The following is a 14382-nucleotide window of genomic DNA, read 5'->3' as shown; positions in this document are numbered from 1 at the left end:
CGAGGGGCGGGGCCTTGACTGTGATGCGAGGGGCGGATCCGCGGCTGGGACTCCGGGGGCGTGGCCGTCACTGTGACGCGGGGGGCGGGCCCGCGGCTGTGATGCGGGGGGGGCCGACCCCATGACGTGCGGGGCCGTGGGCGGAGCCCGGGCCGCTGACGTGCGGGCGCTAACGTGACGGCGCTTCCGGTTCGGGTGCCGGCGGTGCCGCCGCTCCCACGGCGGGCGGAGTGTGGGGCTCGGGCACCCGGCGGCATCGGGGCGGGCGCTGGGGCCGCGCGGCGCTGCCGCTGCTGCTCCGGGCTGCTGCCGGGGCTCCCGTGCCGCCGGCCGTGCGCGGGAGGGCGGTGCGGGGATTTCCCCGCGCTGAGGGGAACCGGCCCCGGCGCCTCCCGAACCCGCCGCTCCGGCGCTGCCAGGGAGTTTGTGATCAATTAAAAAGATGCCTTGTATTCTCGGAGTGGTGCATTCTACCTCTGCTGTTTTTCCTGCTAGTCTGGATCCTCTGCTTAGATTTTTTTTTTCTTCCTATTTTAGATGCCCTGGCTGTGGTGGATGTCCCGGTTGAGGGCAGTGATGGCTTTCATGAAGAAATCTTTAAATGAAGACGGGATTACCCAAACCTTTCCCTTCCCTGCTGCACTAGAAGCCAGGAATATCCTGTTGCTTCAGTCTGAAAACGGAACAGGTACAGGTTTTTTTGGTATTGTGCCATTTCTACCAGTGGCGTGAAAGGGGCATCATTTTGAGCCGTTTTTAATAATTCTTGGGAATATTTTTGGGGTGTTTCTGGCTGGTTTTTTGGGGTATTTTTCTCACTTTGGCCACCTGGTCCAGCTAATTTTTGGAGTTTTTTGAGGGAATATTTTTGGTAATTTTGGGGGATTTTTTTGGGAAATTTTTTTCAGGATTATTGGTAATTTTGTGGGGGGTTTTGGTAATTTTGGGGATTTTTTTGGAAATTTTTGGGGTACTTTGGGGGAAATTTTTTGGGAATCGTTTTGGGATTTTAGGGAATTTTTTCGGGTTTTTGGGAATTTTTGGAGATTTATGGGGATATTTTTTGGGGTTTTTTGGGACTTTTTTGGGGATTTTCTGGGATTTTTGAGGGGTTTTTGGAATTTCTTTGGGAATTTTTATTGGGATATTTTTGGTAGTTTTTGTGGATTTTTTGGGGATATTTTTTAAGGATTTTTGGTGATATTTTTGGGGTGTTTTTGTGGGTTTTTTTCATCTTTGGCTGCCTGGTTATGGGGATTTTTTGGGTGTTTTTTTGGGGTGTTTCTAGGGGGGGTTTTGGGAATTTCTGGGGGGGTTTTGGTAATTTTAGGGGTTTTTTTGGGAATTTTTTGGAGTTTTTTGGGTAGTTTTTTGGGGTTCTTTCTCCCCTATGGCTGCCAGCTCCAGCTGATTTTTGGGGGGATATTTTTTAAAATGTTGGGGGATTTTATGGGGGATTTGTTTTTTTTTTTTTTTTTTTTTTTTTTTTTTTGAGTTTTGCAATTTTTGGGGATATTTTTGGGGAATTTTTGGGGGTTTTTTGGGGTTTTTTTTTCTTACCTTTTGCCACCAGCTCCAGATGATTTTTGGGGGGTTTTCTGAGAAGACTTTTGGTAATTTTGGCGAATTTTTGGGGGTTTTTGGTAATGTTTGGGATTTTTTTGGGATTTTTTTGGGGATTTTTGGATTTTTTTGGGGATTTTTTTTTTCTTTTTTTTTTTGGGGGGATATTTTTGGGGAATTTTTTGTGGATTTTTGGGGAATTTTTGTAGGGATTTTTTGAGGATTTTGTTTTAGTTTTTTTTTTTTTGTTTTTTCCAGGATTATTTGGGATTTTTTGGGAATTTTTGGGGGGATTTTCTTTGGGATTTTTTTTATTTTTAATTTTTGGCGATTTTTTAGGAATTTTTTCTTGGGTATTTTTGGGGGTTTTTTTGCGGTTTTTTTTTGTTTTTTCCTTACATTTGGCCGCCACTTCCACATGGTTTTGGGTGTTTTTTGGATGGATATTTTTGGTAATTTCTGGGGATTCTTTAGGGGAATTATTTTGGGGTTTTTGGGGGATTTTGGGGAATATTTTTGGGATTTTTTGGGGCTTTTTTTGAGGATGTTTGGGGATTTTTGTGTTGCTTGTGTTTGTTTGTTTTGTTGTTGTTGTTGTTTTGTTTGTTTGGTGTGTTGTTGTTTCTTTTGGTTGTTTTTTTTTTGTTTGTTTTGTTTTGTTTTGTTTTTGTGTAGGCCAAGAAACAAATTCAGCTTTAATTGTCATAGGAGCTGCTAGAGAAGACAATCTAAGTGTCATCAGTTCTGTACAGAGAAAGCAATGTGGAGCTGCTCTGAGGTGCAGCTATATTGTGTGCAGGGAGAAAAAGTTACAGAAAAAAAAATATACTTGGGTTATTTTATCTTTTGATTCTTTAAAAAAATAATCTAGCCACTTTCTATAAATATGAGTTCCAAGATGAATTTTGGTACCTTTTTCTGCTTGTGTTGCAAACAGGACACCTTGATAAGCGTGATTCCTAGAGCTGAAGGGAGACACCACAGCCAGACAAGGTGTGCAACCACCTGACTTATTTCTTCAACCACCTGATTTATTTCTAGTACAATTAGAACAAACAGCCCTTTCCTTTGTAATAAAGATAAAGCACCTAGGTGAGATTTCAGAGGAAAAAAAAAAAAAAAGAAAGAAAAAAAGGCATCAACACTCATTTGATCATTGTCAAACACAGTTCTAATTTGTGACAGAGTGTGCCAAAAGAAGAAAACTTGGGTGGATGGCTTTCTATATCTAGAAGAGGTAATCAGTTCTAATGAGTAGGTGGCTACTTTGCATCCTTTTTTTTTCCTTGTGCAGATTATATGTGTCAGTTCAGAGTGCCTGCAGTTGCCTCTGGCTGGGTTGGGGATCACAGGCCCCCTGGGCTGGGTTTGGTGAGTTTTTCTCCAAGGCCAGCAGTGAACACTACTACACTCCACCTGAGTTCAGCTCAGAGCTCATCTCAAAACATGGGGAGCTGAGGAGATTTTTGTTTCATATTCATCGCTGGTTTTCTCTTATGATTTTTTTTTTTTCACTTTAAACAGTTTAAAAATCACGAGGAGGTGAGCAAAGAACCTGCTGTGCCCCTGGATTCTGCATTTACCACTTTGCTAAAGAGAGCCTATGAGAGAGGAAGCAATACCCTACTGGAAGGTGGTGTTCAGACAAAATTGGCTTCCTGGCTCCCACCTGACCAGCTTTTGTTGGGAGTAAAGCATGTGCTGTTATACCTGAAATCCACAGTGGAGAACTTCAGCAGGGTAAGAGCAATATTGTAATAATATTGTGGTTATGTTTGATTTATTTTCATGTAGAAGGTACAATGACTTAGCTGTTCAAACTTAGGTTCCAGTTCTGTAGCTCTTTTTTCTGTGCTTGTCTCTGAGGCTGCACAGCACCGTACAAAACTGCACGTAATTTGTAAACAAATGCCAGTTCTTATTATTGAGGATTTGCTTTGGATTTACTTTGCATGGGTTACCTTGCTGATCAGTGTGAGTGCAAATAACCTCGAGATTTTAATCCAGCTCCTGGGTCTCCCCAGGAAGCCTTTGCAGAGAGTAAAATTCACTGGCCTGTGTACCTCCAAATGTCATATATATAATGTATAAATGAATATATATATGTGTAAATGAAATTCTATCACTATTTATTTGGCAACCTGAGACTTCTCTTAGAATCAGGTTCCTACTAAGGGAGGTGGTTCCTTCTCCCAGAAGAGGTTGTAATCTAAGTAGTTCTTAGTTAACTCCTATTCCTGCTGTATAATTACCTGTCTGCTCCCATCCTCCTCTTTTCTTCACTTCCAACATGTCTTTGTTTTCATAGCTTGGTAAAACTTTGGGTCCTCAGCTTGTCGATCTCTGTGTGGACCTGCTGAGCATCTTGTTGTGCCGGGACAATGAAATAAAGCTGGAGCAGCAGCAGAAGCAGGAGGAGCATCAGGCTGATGGGATCTCTTCATGGATGAGGAGCCTCTGATGACAGAAGTGTCTTCAAATGACAAGGTCCCAGATCCCTGCATACAGAGGCACATGTTAGTAAACTTGGGTTTGGCTGATTCTCTGGGGAATAGTTTTGCTGATCAGAGAGTTGTTGTCAAGCTCTTGGAGGGGAACTTAGGAATGCAGAGCGTGAGGTTGCTAAACTACTGTCTGGAGATGTGAGCCAGCTGCATCACCCACAGTCCCACCCCTGAGCTGGAACACGGTCAGGAGAAGTCTCAAATCAGATCACCTTTTCAGGAAAAAATGCATCCCCTCAGCCCTGTGTAAAGCCTTATTGAAAATTATGTACCTGAGGAGGGAATTTTTTCTCCTTTCATCTGTTCTGTGAATTTGTGGAGATTAGAGTGTGTTGATGAACCCCAGAATACTCAGTTCTTCTCTGCAGACGAGCTTAGACACGTCCAGAGTGTTCAGTATAACAGCATAAATCCCACAGCATAAATGTTGAGAGAATGATATTTATGTGCTTGTAATTCATTAATATTTTTTATCCTCTGGTCAGCTAGTAGACAGTTTCATGTTCAATAATTGTAACTGATAAATGTGGAAAAGAGGCAGATGAATGAGTTTATTTTTTACCCTGCACTGTGATTATCCATTCAGTCATGCTGTTACCTCTGTTTGTTACAGACCCCTGGAGGATGCACTCACCTTGATTTTCAGACATCCTGCACTGGAGAGCTGGTTCCTGGCGTTGGAGCTGCGCTCTATTCCTCAGCCTGGTCTGAACCCTGTCACTGTGAAGCTCCTGTCAGCTCACCTCCATTCTGGGGTGCTCCAGCTGCTGAAAACGAGAGATCACAGACACGTCTTGTCCAAGTATTTCAAAGCCATCACCAAAAGTGTCCTGGAAGAGCTGCAGACTGGGGGGAAGGACCAAAGCCAGGTCTATCCCAGGAAGTCTCACCAGCTGCAGGCTCTGGAGGAGCTGCACATGTACATGACTGCAGCTCAGCTGAAGGAGATCACTTTAACCATGCTGCAACTTCCTGAGATGGGCTTGGCTTCTCAGAAATCTGAAAAAATCCCCTAAAATAGGGAAGCAGTTAAGCTTCTATGGACAAACTTTGGTGCAGCTCTTTTACAGACAGCCACCAAAGACAGCCCCAGCAAGGAGAACTTCTGCTGTCCACAGAGCACATTAAGGCTTTGGGGAAATTGATGTCAGCATCGGCCAGAAGAGATTTGGAGCGAGTTTTCCTTCAGGCTCTCCAGAGTGAGCCAGTCCTTGCTCTCACAGGTGGTGTTGAGGTGCAGGCTCACTGCCTTGCCCAGTGCTCACTCACCTCCCTGGCCATTGTGGCCATGCTGATCCAGCACTCCAGGACTCACCTGCTGCAGTTGGAGCTCTGGTGTCTGAGCAGTGCCACTGGGAAGTACCTGAGGAAGCACATGGAGAGCTTTCTTCCACTGGTTCATGTGCATTTGCAGTACAGAGACCTGTATGGATTCAGCCGACCTTCCGCAGGTAAAGGCACCACTGAGCCCTGCCTGATGCAGGAGGCCCTGCTGGCCTTAAGGGCTGGCAATCTTCACACCACAAATAAAGGCGATAAGACCTAGATGTCTGACCTCTAGTGACAGTCTTGGAAGTACCTCTGCAGCACTAAAGGTGAACAGCTGTTCTGAGGCTTGCCTGTTAGACTGAAGCCAAGTGCTCTTAAGAGTTACTGCTGCCCTGATTTTTCTTTTGAAGCCCTTATTTAATGCTTGGTGAATGTGGAATTCTGTCTTTGTGCTTCTCCTGATTTAGTACAGGAGATAAAACCTTTTGCTCAGGCAAGGAGAGAAGAGTGTCTGGAGCGTGCAATGCCACAACCAGATGGTTTTTGTAGAAACTGAGCTTTCACTTTTGCAGAGTCCAAGAATTTTCTTTCTAAAACAAACCTCCAGCTCTGGGCTGGCTACAGTAATGCTCATATGTAATGTCATAACCTCACAGTGCCTCCTGGAGGGTGGATATTCCCGTGCAGAGCTGCCCCTTGAACGCCAGCTGTGCCAGGAACGGGCAGAGCGTCCAAGGAAGCTCAGCAGCATCGGGACAGGGACAGGCATCTGCTCCAAACAACTGGCTATCTAAAGCCCTCATCCCCCAGCCCCACCCATGTCCCTGGGGGCAGCTGACAGAGCTGCCTGGAGTTCAGCTGATTTAGCCCCCCTGAGCCGGGGCTCCAGGTGATATTTTCAAGCAGGAGAAGGCAGGGCCGGGGGCGCTCCCGTCCCGTGCCAAGGCAGCTCCCCGTGCCCACGGGAGGACATCTCTCCCTGCAGCAGCTCAGCTCCTTTCAGAGCCTCAGCAAGTTCTTTTCCCTCAGCAAAGGGTGCACATCCCTGCCTTCAGCACACCTCCAGTGGGACCCACCTGGGAAAGCTTTCCATCCCTTCTGCACTTCCAGCTGGCTCCCTGGAAACTCCCACCTTCGTCCAAACAAAACTTCATCCCACCTGAACCTTTGATTTGAAGGCATCTCTGCAGGCTGTCGGTTGGCATTTAATAGCTGTGAGGGAAGACTGCCTTGGCTTCAGTGCTGCTGCTGCTGCTGCTGAACGAGGCCTCAGGCGGGAAGGGAAGGGAAGGGAAGGGAAGGGAAGGGAAGGGAAGGGAAGGGAAGGGAAGGGAAGGGAAGGGAAGGGAAGGGAAGGGAAGGGAAGGGAAGGGAAGGGAAGGGAAGGCAAGGGAAGGCAAGGGAAGGCAAGGGAAGGCAAGGGAAGGCAATTGGGGTGGACAGGACATACCTGGCAGCTGCCTGGGAGCTCTGGGAGGCTGGAACCAGGAATTGCTGTCTGAGCCCCTCTGCATGCAGCCCGTGCCGCCATCACCAGGACACGCCAGCTGCTCCTTGGGCTGCTTTTGGGCTGTCAGTGGCCTGTATCCAGGCTGAAGCATCTCCAGGAGCCTGCTCAGAGCAGCCCCTGGCCCGGGAGCCACGGGCAGCCCTTGAGCCGTGTCCGTGCCAGCGCCGGCCGGGCACCCAGCGCCCATCCCGGGCTGTGTGCTCGGCACGGGCAGGACGCTGCAGGCACAGCCCCTGCCCCGAGGGCCCAAGGACAAGAGGTGCTGGATGCCTTTCGGGGACTCCTGGCCTCGTCCTGCCCCTCGCAGCTGGGACACACAGAAACATCAAGGAGCATTGCTGGCACTGAGGCCTCTGTGCAGCTCTGGGCCACAAAACCAACCCCAGGTTCAGCAGCTGCTTCATTTGGGCAACACTCACCTGCAGGAAATGCCACCTGCCACTCTCCAGAAGAACTCAGGCCACGCAGCAAGGGAAGCCTCAGAACCTGTCCTGCTCACTTCTCCCTACAAAGAGACATGGCAAGAGCAAATCTACAGCTGCTGGGTAAATCCTGGAAAGGGCAGGAAAATCAGGGGATGGGAAGATGCGGTGCTGTCATGCCAGCTGCCAGCCAGTTCTACCCTACAGCCGTGGCAGGGGCTGGTGTGTAAAGCTGCTTTAGCAGAATAGAAGGAGCTGCAGTTTCCTTGCTGGAGCCAATGATTCCCATCCTTGGGAGTTTCATACCTGAGATGCAGAGGGCTCAGTCAGTCGGAGCACAGTCCAGGTAGTGCCAAGGTTGTGATTTCAATTCTCCCACGGGCCGTGTCCTCGAGAGTCGGATTTTAGGAACCCTCTCAATCCCAGTATATCCTGTGACCTGGAAGCAAAGGGGAAAAGCCGCAACCGAGTTTTAATAAAAGAGGTTTTGCCATTGCAGAGCTTCTTGGAGTTGCAAAGCAAGGGAGAGGGGGAGCATCCCATCTGGCAGGTGAATGAGAAACAGCCCGAGCGGAACCGTGCCCGGCCCCGCCGAGCGGCTCCTCCCGCGCCCCAGCCCCGCTCGTTCCGCAGGGGTGCGCGGGCAGCAGCCCCGGGGCTGTGCGCGCACGGGAACGGGGAGCCGGGCGCTGCTCCGCGCTCAGGGCTGCGGGGCCTCCGCGGGACGGGGGCACCGGGAGCGCCGGGATTTGGGGCTCCAGGGCTGGCACGGCGGCCCCGGCGCCCGGCCGGGTCCAGCCGCTCCGGCTCTCCGGCCTTTATTATGCGGCGTCCCGAACCCCGCGGGGCGGGGGAAAGAGGAAAAGCGGGCACGGAGGATGGGAATGGGGGCAGACGGGGCGGTCGGGGTGGGTGACCAAGGACCGAGGGCGGGGGGTGCCGGGGTGTGCGGGGCAGCGGGGACAGGGGAAGGGGCGCTGGGGGGGGGGGGGGGGAATGGGAGAGTGGAGGAAGGAGGGGAGGCGGAATTGTGTGTGGGGGGGGGGGGGAACGGGAGCAGGGAGAGGGAACAGGGACAGGTGTGGTGGGAAGGGAACGGGAGGGTGGAGGAAGGAGGGGAGGATTGAATGAGGGGAATGGGAGCAGGGAGAGGGAACGGGGGACCCAGGGTTGGGGGGAAGGAAGGGTAGAAGCAGGAGCAGGAGAAGAAAGGAATAGAACAGGGTAGGGTAGGGTTCAATCACCTCGGCCACGCCCCGCGCTGCCGCACCGAGACCCCGCGCACCTGTGCCGGGCCCGGCCCCGCCCCTGGATCACCTCACGGCCCCGCACCTGGATCCCCGCCCGGTACCGCCATCGGTACCGCCGTCGGTGCCGCCCTTGGTACCGCCCCTGGTTCCGCCCTTGGTACCGCCCCCGGTACCGCCTTCGGTACCGCCCCCGGCAGGACAGGACCCCGAAGCAGAGAAAGGCGTCTGCCCGCAGCCGCCTGTCGGCGCCTGCCCTACTCCCGCGCGCCCGCGGCGCCGCTGAGCCCACAGCCCGTGTCCGCACTCTCGGAAACGCCGCAGAAAATCGCGCCGCGGCGATCGCTGTCGGCGTCGCGCGCAGGCAGCCCCGAAAACACACTGGGGTCCTTGTTTTCCCGCCCTTTCTGCCGCCATATATAGAAGGTCAGGCGAGTACCGGCCGAGCCGCCATCTTGAGAGTGGCAAGACGTCACTTCCGCCCTTCTCTGCTGCCATCTTTACTACTGGCAGAGGCCACTTCCGGCCCGGCTGCCATCTTTGTTGTGGTACCCGTAACGCCCCTCCCCATCTCAATTTCTAATTCGCCTGCCTGAATCCGGCAACGACGCCGAAAAGAGCTCCGGCCGACGCTCGAGCGGCGGCAGGCACGGGCGGGGATGCTTGTCTCGGCCGGGCTCCTGCCGCAAGCGGCATCCGCAGCGTGGCGGCAGTCCTACAGGGCAGGGTCCCGGCACGCGCTCGCTCCCATCATCGGAAGGGCACGCGCGCAGCACCGCGCTGTGCCCACAGGACGGCAGCGCTGCCAGGGCGCCGGAGCGGCGGCGGCTGCAGTACCGCGCTGTGCCCACAAGGCGGCAGCACTGCCGCCCTTCCCACGCTCGCAGCCACGGCCGCTCTCGCAGCCCGAACTCAGCGTCACCCTCCCCTCTATTCACACACACCCCCCGCTCCCCGCTCCATCCGGGCAGCGATAGGCGGGGGCGCCGCTGCAATCCGGATCTCCGGCGAGGAGAACAGCATTGCTGCCCTGCCGGATTGAGAAATCCGATTCCTTGCAGAGATTGAGGGGATAGGGAGCTCAGCCTTAGGCTGGGTTTTGGCAGCGGCAATCGGGTGAGGAGGGGAGAGGGGAGCTGCTCGGCAGCGGCTGCAGTACCGCGCTGTGCCCACAAGGCGGCGTTAGCGGCGGGTGCGCAGCCAGGGCTGGGGCGGGGCAAGGGCGGGGCCGGGGGAGCGTCCCAGGGGATGGAACGAAGAGGGACAGGGTCAGCGCTGGGCTAAACCCCCAGAACCCCCTAAAAAAACCCCAAAATTAAAAAAGAAATTAAAAATCCAATAAAAACTTTAAAAAATCCCATCAAAATACCCTAAAGCAACCTTAAAACCCCCCAAAACACCCCAAAACCCCTTTAAAAACGGGGGACGGGGCCACGTGACACCCCAGGCAGTTACAAAGCCCAAGGGGCGGGGATCGGTTTAGGGTGCATTGCTCTGGGCCTGAGCAATCGAGCCGAGAGAGATCGATCGGCAGGCATCACGAGTCGATCGCCGAGCGATCGATCGGCAGGCATCACGAGTCGATCGCCGAGCAATCGATCGGCAGGCATCGCGAGTCGATCGCCGAGCGATCGATCGGCAGGCATCGCTAGTCGATCGCCGAGCGATCGATCGGCAGGCATCACGAGTCGATCGCCGAGCAGTCGATCGGCAGGCATTAACATGGCCATCGCTGTGCCGCGAGGGGCGGGGCCTTGACTGTGATGCGAGGGGCGGATCCGCGGCTGGGACTCCGGGGGCGTGGCCGTCACTGTGACGCGGGGGGCGGGCCCGCGGCTGTGATGCGGGGGGGGCCGACCCCATGACGTGCGGGGCCGTGGGCGGAGCCCGGGCCGCTGACGTGCGGGCGCTAACGTGACGGCGCTTCCGGTTCGGGTGCCGGCGGTGCCGCCGCTCCCACGGCGGGCGGAGTGTGGGGCTCGGGCACCCGGCGGCATCGGGGCGGGCGCTGGGGCCGCGCGGCGCTGCCGCTGCTGCTCCGGGCTGCTGCCGGGGCTCCCGTGCCGCCGGCCGTGCGCGGGAGGGCGGTGCGGGGATTTCCCCGCGCTGAGGGGAACCGGCCCCGGCGCCTCCCGAACCCGCCGCTCCGGCGCTGCCAGGGAGTTTGTGATCAATTAAAAAGATGCCTTGTATTCTCGGAGTGGTGCATTCTACCTCTGCTGTTTTTCCTGCTAGTCTGGATCCTCTGCTTAGATTTTTTTTTTCTTCCTATTTTAGATGCCCTGGCTGTGGTGGATGTCCCGGTTGAGGGCAGTGATGGCTTTCATGAAGAAATCTTTAAATGAAGACGGGATTACCCAAACCTTTCCCTTCCCTGCTGCACTAGAAGCCAGGAATATCCTGTTGCTTCAGTCTGAAAACGGAACAGGTACAGGTTTTTTTTGGTATTGTGCCATTTCTACCAGTGGCGTGAAAGGGGCATCATTTTGAGCCGTTTTTAATAATTCTTGGGAATATTTTTGGGGTGTTTCTGGCTGGTTTTTTGGGGTATTTTTCTCACTTTGGCCACCTGGTCCAGCTAATTTTTGGAGTTTTTTGAGGGAATATTTTTGGTAATTTTGGGAGGAGGTTGTTGGTAATTTTGGGGATTTTTGGGGGAAATTTTTTGAGAATCTTTTTTGGGTCTTAGGGAATCTTTTTCCGGGATTTTTGAAATTTTTTGGGGATATTTATGTGAATATTTTTTTTTATTTTTTGAGAGTTTTTTGAGAATTTTTTGGCGTTTTTTTTGGGATTTTTGGGGGGTTTTTGGAATTTTTTTGGAATTTTTTTTGGGGATTTTTTTGATAGTTTTTGGGGATTTTTTGGGGATTTTTGGAGATATTTTTGGGGTGGTTTTGGGCATTTTTTCACCTTTGGCTGACAGGTTGTGGTGACTTTTAGGGGTTTTTTTTGGGTGTTTCTAGGGGGGTTTTTTGGGAATTTTTTGGGGGGTTTTGTTAATTTTAGGGTTTTGTTTGGGGAATTTTTTGGGGTGTTTTGGGGAATATTTTTGGAAGCTTATGGATATTTTTTGAGGAGTTTTTTTTGGAAGTTTGGGGCATTTTTGGGGAGTTTTTTGGGATTTTTTTGGGGGGATTTTGGTAATTTTTGGGGTGTTTTTTGGTCTTTTTTTCACCTTTGGCTGCCAGGTTATGGGGATTTTGGGGGATTTTTTTGGGATATTTTTGGGGGGTTTTGGTAAATTTAGGGGATTTTTGGGGGTATTCTTGGGGTATTTTTGGGATATTTTTTGGTCTTTTTTTCCTTACCTTTGGCTTGCAGCTCCAAGTGGTTTTTGGGGTTTCTTTGGGGATGTTTTTTGGTAATTTTTTGATATATTTTGGGAGGATTTTTTTGGAGGAAGTTTTTTTGGGATTTTGGTAATTTTTGGGGATATTTTTGGGATGGTTTTTGGGGATATTTTTGAGTTTTTTTTTTAATTTTGGGGGGCATTTTTTGGGATTTCTGGTGGGTTTTTGGGAATTTTTGGGGGAATTTTTTTGTGGGGTTTTTTTTTTGTTTGTTTTTGTGTTTTTTTTTTTTTTTTGTTTGTTTTTTTTTTGTTTTTGTTTTTTGTTTTTTTTTTTAATTTTTGGAGCTTTTTTTGACATTTATTTTGGTAATTTTTCAAGGGTTTTTAGATAGTTTTTTTGGGTTCTTTCTCCCCATTGGCCGCTAGCTCCAGCTGATTTTTGGGATTTTTTGAAGAGATATTTTTTAAAATATTTGGGGATTTTTTGGGGATTTTTTTGAGAATTATTTTTGGGTTTTTGGTAATTTTGGGGTATTTTTGGGGGGTTTCTTGGGATTTTTTCGGGGATTATTTGGGATTTTGGGGGTTTTTGGGAAATTTTTGGGGGGATTTTTTTTGGGATTTTTAAAGAATTTTTTGCAATTTTCTGGAGATTTTTATTTGTAATTTCTTGGGGGATTTTCGTTAGTTTTTTTGGGGTTCTTTCTCCCATTTGGCCCCCAGCTCCAGCTGATTTTTGGTATTTTTTGGGGGGATATTTTTTCAAATTTTTGGGAATTTTTTGGGGGGGGATATTTTTTGGGGGTTTTTGGCAATTTTGGGGGATATTCTTGGGATTTTTTGGAGTATTTTTAGGATTTTTGGGGGGATTTTTTGGGATTTTTGGTGAGTTTTTGGGGATTTTTTTGGGCTATTTTTGGGGGGTTTTTTGGGTTTTTTTCTCACCTTTGGCCACTAGCTCCAGGTGATTTTTGGGGGTTTTTCTGAGGATATTTTTGGTAATTTTTGGAGGGGTTTTTTTTGGTTTTTGGTGATTTGGGGGGTTTTTTGTATTTTTGGGGATTTTTTTTGGATTTGGGTAATTTTTAGGGATGTTTTAAGATGTCGTTTGGGGTTTTTTGAGTTTTTTGGGGATTTTTGGGGGGATTTTGGGGGGTTTTGGGGATTTTTTGGGGGAATTTTTTTGGAGATTTTTTTCTAATTTTTGGTGGCAATTTTTTTGGTAATTTTTGGGGAGTTTTGGGTAGTTTTTTGGGGATTTTTCTCCCCTTTGGCCGCTAGTTCCAGCTCATTTTTGGGTTTTCTTTTGGGGACACTTGTGGTAATTCTTGAAGATTCTTTTGGGGATTATTTTTTGGAAATTTTTCTTGGAATTTTGGTAATTTTGAGGATATTTTTGGGATTTTTTTGGGGTTTTTTTGAGGTTTTTTTTTTTTTTTTGAGGATTTTTGAGGGGTTTTTCAGGACTTTTTGGGGGGACTTTTTGGGGATTTTCTTTTTTAATTTTGGCGATTTTTGGGGAGAATTTTTTGGTAATTTTGGGGTTTATTTGGGGGATTTTTCTTACCTTTGACCGCCTGCTCCATCTGTTTTTTTGGGATTTTTTTGGGGATATTTTTGGGATGGTTTTTTGGGGATGTTTTTGGGATGTTTTTGGTTTATTTTTTTAGTTTTTTTTGAAGATTTTTGGGATTTTTTGGGGATTTTTGGGGGGTTTTTGGGGGATTTTTTGGGGATTTTTTCTAATTTTCACTTTTTTTGGGGGGATTTTTTTGGTAATTTTTGGGGAGTTTTGGGTAGTTTTTTGGGTATTTTTCTCCCCTTTGGCCGCTAGTTCCAGCTCATTTTTGTTTTTTTTTTTTTTTTTTTTTTGGGATAATTTTGGTAATTTTGAAGATTTTTTTTAGGGATTATTTTTTGGGATTTTTTTGGGGGATTTTGGTAATTTTTGGGGATATTTTTGGAATTTTTTGGGGTTTTATTGAGGTTTTTTGGGGGATTTAATGGGAATTTTGGGGGGTTTTTAAGGAATTTTTTGGAGGATTTTTTGGGGGACTTTTTTTAAATTTTTGCCGATTTCTTGGGGAATTTTTTTGGTAATTTTTGCGGATGTTTTTGGGATTTTTTGGGGGGATATTTTTTCCCCTCTGGCCACCAGATCCATGTGATTTTTTGGGGGTTTTTTGGGATTTTTTTGGGGGGAATTTTTTTTTTGGCTCTTTGGTAATTTTAGGGGATATTTTTTGGGTGTTTTTTGGGTGTTTTTTGGGTAGTTTTTGGTGTTATTATCTCTATCCCTGCCAGCTCCAGGTGGTTTTTTTGATAATTTTTGGGGGGTTGTTGGTAATGTTTTGAGGATTTTTTTGGGTGGTTCTGGGGTTTTTGGGTGGTTTTTTGGATTTTTTGTGGGTTTTGGGAATTTTTTGAGGGAAATTTTTTGGATGTTTCTGGGAATTTTTGGGGAATTTTTTGGGGGTTTTAGATAATTTTTGGGGATATTTTTGGGGATATTTTGGAGTGGTTTTGGCTGGTTTTTGGGTAGTTTTTTGGGGTTTTTCTCACTTTTGTGCAG

The 14382-nt window shown here is 48.9% G+C and overlaps 2 long non-coding RNA genes across 2 annotated transcripts; one reads left to right on the top strand and one right to left on the bottom strand.

Moving 5' to 3' along the window:
• The first annotated feature begins 200 nt into the window (after positions 1-200).
• Positions 201-4046, top strand: LOC130266662 (uncharacterized). Its single transcript, XR_008842939.1, has 3 exons — positions 201-688; positions 3088-3303; positions 3872-4046. It is a non-coding gene; the product is annotated as an uncharacterized LOC130266662 (long non-coding RNA).
• Positions 4047-4679: 633 nt separating this feature from the next.
• LOC130266661 (uncharacterized) lies at positions 4680-8838 on the bottom strand. Its single transcript, XR_008842938.1, has 6 exons — positions 8601-8838; positions 7575-7707; positions 7266-7351; positions 6787-7153; positions 4958-6548; positions 4680-4834 (listed from the first exon to the last, which is right to left on the bottom strand). It is a non-coding gene; the product is annotated as an uncharacterized LOC130266661 (long non-coding RNA).
• Positions 8839-14382: the final 5544 nt, after the last annotated feature.

The sequence above is a fragment of the Oenanthe melanoleuca genome, unplaced genomic scaffold (genome assembly GCF_029582105.1).
Source record: "Oenanthe melanoleuca isolate GR-GAL-2019-014 unplaced genomic scaffold, OMel1.0 S133, whole genome shotgun sequence".
Lineage (NCBI taxonomy): Eukaryota > Metazoa > Chordata > Aves > Passeriformes > Muscicapidae > Oenanthe > Oenanthe melanoleuca.
This window is presented reverse-complemented; position numbering and strand designations above follow the sequence as displayed.